Below are 6,751 nucleotides of genomic sequence, written 5' to 3'. Positions count from 1 at the left end.
AGGTCAGAGTTCGACAACGGCTTTTGAGAGCTACAATTGCCAGTTAGGTTTTGAAGTCATACTCAATAAAAGTTTTAGACTTATCCAAGTGGGAGACTGTTGGATTAGTGTCTAAGTCCATAACTATATTTGGTATGTACTTGACCCGACTCGGCATGGCCCATTTGGGTTGCATGGTATCGGAACATTTGGATAGACCATTTGTGAGAAGAGGACATTTGTAACATATTAATATATTATAAGCTCTAATATATTAATATGAAATCATGTTATTTAATTAGTATTGATTAAGAATTAATTTGAACTTGATTTAGTGATCAAAAGAGACTAATTAAATATATGGGGATTGATTTTGTAAATCATTAATTCTTATATATGTCGGCTTATGATCTAAGATTCCTTATGTTGGGTTTAACCCATGTGGTGACCCATGGATACTCCATGGAGGTTAAAACCCATGGAGCATAAGGAATGGGTAAAGTCATGAGTTACATGGTGTAACCCTAATAGCCACACTTATATAAAGACCCCTTTAGCTCAAGAAATTGGCACTAGTGATACATATATGAGGGCTAGCCAATTTGAGCATGAAGTGTCTTCTTCTCATGGTTATTCCATGTGTTGGTGATGTTGAGTGAACCATTTGAGGTGTCACACTTGGGGCACTAGGCTCTTGAGCTTCATGGAGTCAAGCTACATCAACAAGGTATGTATTCTATCTATTTTATTACCCAAGTATGAAAAGATAGTATGCTAGTTAGGGTAATACCTTGGAATATTTATATTTGCATGTATAATAGAGAAAACATAAATCCAAGGTATTTAGGGTTGCATGTATACTTATGAGTGTTAGAATGCTCATAACCCAACAATAACATCGAAAACGGAGCCCGTATGCGAAAGTGACAAAATTTAGAAGTCAGATGGGTGCTTTGCGAAGTGGGTGACATGGCACCATCTCAACCCTTGCTTTCTCCCCACGCTTTGCCACCATATGTTGACAAGTGGCACCAAATCGATGACTTGGAGGACAAAATCCACGAGTTAGAAGACAAACTCAAAGATTTGGTCTCATTTCTAACGTATAAATACCAACCGAGAGTGCACTCATTTTTCACACCAAAAACCCATTCTTCTTCACTCTACTCTCTTTCTAAATCTCCCGAACACCCCCCAAGCCTAGGAAACTTCCCTAACACTAGAAGAAAGCCCCTGAGCACCCGAAGGCTCAACAATTTCATCCCGTAACTGAGTCATGTATTCACGGTATGCTGCAGTACCATGTGTTGGAATCCCGTCTTCATCATCATCAATGGCCACATTGTTATTTTGAAATCAGACATTGGGTTCATTGTATCGGGTGAAATACTAATTAGGGATGAGCATATGGACCGGGGAACCGGCCAGAACCGGTACCGGAACCGGAACCGGCACCAGAACCGAAACCCGATGGAACCGGTCGGGCCGGGACCGGGATGTTATTTTTGTGGATTTTTGGAACCGGGAACCGGTAGAACCGGCAAAAACCGGTAGAACCGGAAAAAACCGGAACCGTGTGATGCTATTTTTCAAGGAGCGGTTCCAACATTTGAAGACACGACACGAACCGGTAGGAACCGGGAACCGGTAGAACCGCCGGGCCGGTTCGGTTCTTGATTTTGGCCGAAGCCGGTTCCCCGGTCCGGTCCGGTTCCGGCCGGTTCGGTCCTTTTGCTCATCCCTAATACTAATAACACAGTCCTTCTCTCTTTATAAAATTATGAAGCACGATACATGCCATGTCAATGTTTCTTTGTGTAACAAACGGGAATGGTGTCATCCTCTTCAATATAGGGAAGTGTGTTTTCAAAACACCAAAAGCATGCTCAATGACATTCCGAAGTTTTGCTTGTCCATGGTTAAATTTTTCTTTATTGGTCAATGCATGTCTTTAAAGAAAATCTCCAAGCCAATACCTCACATTACAATAAGGGGACATAAATCCTTGAGTTTGTGCATACGCGACATCACAAAGATAATATTTGTCTGTAAAAAATGCAAAACACTAATCAAATTTCAAATTAAGATAAAAATATTTATAAAAAAAAACTTACCTGGTGGTGGAAATGGGAATGATTGTAACATCCCAAAAAACGAGCCAAATATTTCATTTTTAAAACATATACTTAGCAAAACATTCGAAATAAAACGTTCACCGATCATAACATTCCATAAAGATATCGCATGTCTGGAAAAACATTTTCATAAAACATAATAATGTCAGAGTACAAATCCCCAGGAAGATCTCATAGTGCGGAATACAGGGCATGTGTGTGATGGGCCGCTACCGCGCCAGCTCTTTCCCCTTCAAAGAAGAGGTACCTGAAACAAAAACTGAAAATTATAAGCACGAAGCTTAGTGAGTTCCCCCAACATACCACATAACATACAATCACATAACATACATATATTGTCAGTCATATCTGGGTGCCCGACCTACCCCTTTGGTCCTCCCGACCGCATACTGTCTAGTATATTCAGGAGCTAGCCTCCCCTTCAGTCCTCTCGACCGGATACTGACCAGTATATCTGGGAGCTTGCCTGCCCTTTGGTCCTCTCGACCGGATACTGACTAGCATATCTGGGTGCTGGTCTCCCCTTCGGTCCTCTCGAACGGATATCGGGGACTATTTCACCCCCTACTACTACCACATAACACATATATCTCATAATCTATCTAGCATGGCTGGGCATGACTGCACCTTCAGCCCTATCGACCGGTATACTGGGGACTATCTCCCCTACTGTCACTAGCACATAGCATCATATCATACTAGCACAATAACATATCACAGGTAGTAGCAACCCTAGATGAATATCACAGAGACAAACATCTATCATACAATCCTACTGGTGGGCCGGCATTGTGGCCGTAGACCCACCCCTACTGGAAGGTAACTAACCTTAAAGTAGCTGCTGATCTAGGTGGGAACTGACTGTCTTCTGCTGCTGCCGCTCCGGAAATCCTCCGGCTATAATTCCCATAAAACCCTTAGTCAAATACTGCTAACCGACCTTAGGGTAAAATGACCATTTACCCCTAACCAACCAAGAGTCAAAGTCAAAGTCAACTGCCAGTTGGCCCGACTCGCCGAGTTGACTTGCCAACTCGCCGAGTCCTTATCCCTTTGTCTGACCATAAACCCGTCTCTACTCGTCGAGTTAAGCATTGAATCGAAGAGTTCTCCTTCTAAACTAAAGGCCAATAGTCCTTCATCCTACTCGCCGAGTTGTATGAACAACTCGCCGAGTTCATCTTCATCCGAAGAACACTCTATGCTGAGACTCGTCGAGCTGTATGAACAACTCGCCGAGTGTGTTCTTGAGGCACGAAGATTGCCTTGAACTCGCCAAGTCATGGCATTGACTCGCCGAGTTACTTCATGAGTGAGTCTGGCTTCCGACCCACTGAGTCACACCCCATGACTCATTACTCCAACCCGCAACACGAAAAGGGGGAAAACTCGGGGACTCGCGACTCGACTCGCCGAGTCTGCCACATGCAAATACTATATACTCGATTTTGCTTGAATCCAGCTCATGCCATTCATAGATCTGGGTTTCTAGGGCCTGATTAACACGTAAAGTTTCCTAATACACAACTTATTACGAACCCTAATACACAAAGAAGCTTGGGGAAAGGCTCAAGAAGGACTTTCATGGAGCTACAAGGGACAATAAGCATGAAAACAGAGGGAAAATGAGTTATACCTCAAGGAAATCACTGAGATAACACAAGGATGACTGACCTCCTTCTTCTCTTCTTGATCTACTCTCTTTCCCCCTCCAAATCTTCAAGAAAACACACCAAAATGCTTCAATCTCACAAGGAACAAGGCTTGAACGAAGTAGAGAGCTCTGAGGGTGAAGGAGGCGAGCTTGGGGGCGGATAAGAGGGTTTAAATAGGGTGCAAACCCTTGAAATTTATGGTTTCATCAGACTGCTGGGACTCGCTGAGTCCAGAATGTGGACTCGCCGAGTCGCCAACTTAAACGTGCTCCCAAACCCGTCTCCACTCGGCGAGTCGGGCCTACAACTCGCCGAGTCCAAGGCTAAAAATGAAAATACTTAGGTAGATTTTACGTACCTGGAACCAGGTGCTACAAATCTCCCCCACTTATTTTATACTTCGTCCTCGAAGTCTGCTACTCGATCCTGAACAACTCGGGGTAATGCTCCATCATTTCTTCCACCGGCTCCTAAGTCCATTCCGAACCCTTTCGGTGCTGCCATTGCACCTTTACTAATTCCACCCTCTTGTTCCTCAGATCCTTCAACTTCCGGTCGAGGATTGCGACTGGGCGCTCAATGTAATTCAGGCTATCATCAACCTGTATATCCTCTAGCGGCACCGCTGAATCATCCACTAGGCACTTCCGCAGTTGAGAGACATGGAAGGTGGTGTGGATCTGACTGAGCTCGGCCGGCAGATCCAGTCTATATGCCACCTTGCCCACCCGGGCTATAACCCTGAATGGACCAATGTATCTCGGGCCCAACTTGCCCCGCTTCCTGAATCAAATGACGCCTTTCCAAGGCGACACCTTCAGGAGAACCATATCCTCGACCTGGAATTCCAGGTCTGATCGGCGCTTGTCGGCGTAACTTTTCTGCCGACTCTGTGCAGACTGAAGCCTGCTTCGAACCTGCTGGATCCTCTCGTTCGTCTTGAGCACCACCTCGGTGCTCCCCTTGACCCTCTGGCCAACTTCACCACAACATATCGGGGTCCTGCACCTCCGACCGTACAACATCTCGAAGGGAGGACGGTCAATACTCGTGTGGTAGTTGTTGTTGTACGAGAACTCAGGCGAGGGAAGATAAGTATCCCAGCTACCACCGAAATCCAGCACGCATGCCCACAACATATCCTCCAAAGTCTGGATGGTCTGCTCGCTCTGTCCATCCATCTGCGGGTGAAAGGCGGTGCTGAAATGTAGACGAGTGCCCAACTCATCATGAAACTTCTTCCAAAACCTGGAAGTGAACCGTACATCTCGGTCTGATATCACTGACACTGGCACCTCGTACCACACTACTATCTCCCTGATATAGATATCGGCCAACTTTTCGGCCGAGATACTCTCCTGGATCGGGATAAAATGGGCGCTCTTGGTTAATCGATCCACGATGACCCAATTCGAATCTAGTCCTCGCACAGTCCTGGGAAGCTTCGTGATAAAATCCATTGTAATATCTTCCCATTTCCACAATGGGATGTCCAACGGCTGCATCTTGCCGTGCGGTCTCTGATGCTCGGCCTTAACCTTCCTGCAGGTCAAACACTGCTCGACGTACCATGCCACATCTCGCTTCATGCAGGGCCACCAATAGTCTAGACGAAGATCCCTATACATCTTCGTCGCCCGTAGTTGAATAGAGAATCGGGATTTGTGCACCTCTTCCATCAAGATCTGGTGCACGCCTCCGAGATACGGCACCCACACCCTACGGTGTAGTGTCAATAATCCTCGGCTATCATAATCAAAGGAGGTGACTTGACCCACCATTCGCTCACTCTTCCGATGTTCCTCCTTCATAGCTTCCTGCCGAGTTCCCCGAATCTGCTCTAACAGTGGAGTCACCACCATCATCCTCATACACACATCCCTGATCGGTGCCGCCTTACGGCTAAGCGCATCGGCCACCACGTTGGCCTTCCCCAGGTGGTAAAGGATCTCACAATCATAATCCTTCACCGCGTCCAACCACCGACGATGCCTCATGTTCAGATTCGGCTGATCCATGAGGTACCTCAAACTCTTGTGGTCTGTGTAAAGGTACATCGAACCCCGTAGAGATAATGCCGCCAAATCTTGAGGGCGAAGACCACCGCCCCCAACTCTAAATCATGCGCCGGGTAGTTCGCCTCGTGAGGCTTTAGCTGCCTCAAGGTATAAGCAATGACATGACCCCTCTACATCAATACCGCGCCTATGCCTGAGATTGACGCATCACAATATACCACTAAATCCTCTACGCCCTCGAGCAGGGCTAAGATTGGTGCCTTACACAATCTCTGTCTCAGAATCTCGAACGCTGCCTGCTACTCAGGTCCCCATCGTAAGACCACGGCCTTCCTAGTCAACCGTGTCAGGGGTAGGCTATCTTGGAGAAATCCTGAATGAATCTCCGATAGTAGCCTGCTAATCCTAGGAAACTCCGAATCTCGGATGCAGACTTCGGAACCTCCCACCTCATCACGGCCTCCACCTTGGCCAGGGCTACTGAGATCCCGTTCTGGTTGACGAGGTGCCCAAGAAACTACACCTCGCGCAACCAAAACTCACATTTGGAGAACTTGGCGTACAAGATCTCCCTCCTCAAGGTCTCCAAAACCTCTCTCAGATGCTCCTCGTGCTCCTCTTGTGTCTTGGAATAAACCAAGATGTCATCAATGAAAAATATCACAGACCGATCCAGCATCGGTCTACACACGCGGTTCATGAGTTCCACGAACGCAGCAGGGGCATTGGTCAGCCCAAACGGCATCACCACGAACTCATAATGGCCACAACGCGTCCGAAACGCGGTCTTCTGTACATCCTCCTCTCTGACCCTCATCTAATGATAAACTGAACGCAAATCGATCTTAGAGAACCAAGATGCTCTCTGCAACTGATCAAAGAGGTCATAAATCCTCGGGAGGGGGTAACGGTTCTTCACCGTCACCTTATTTAGCTCCCGGTAATCTATACACATCTGATGTGA

The sequence above is a fragment of the Lactuca serriola genome, chromosome 9, assembly GCF_051521515.1.
Source record: "Lactuca serriola cultivar US96UC23 chromosome 9, Lser_US96UC23_V15, whole genome shotgun sequence".
Lineage (NCBI taxonomy): Eukaryota > Viridiplantae > Streptophyta > Magnoliopsida > Asterales > Asteraceae > Lactuca > Lactuca serriola.
The sequence above is the reverse complement of the archived record's forward strand: the minus strand, read 5'-3'. Positions refer to the sequence as shown.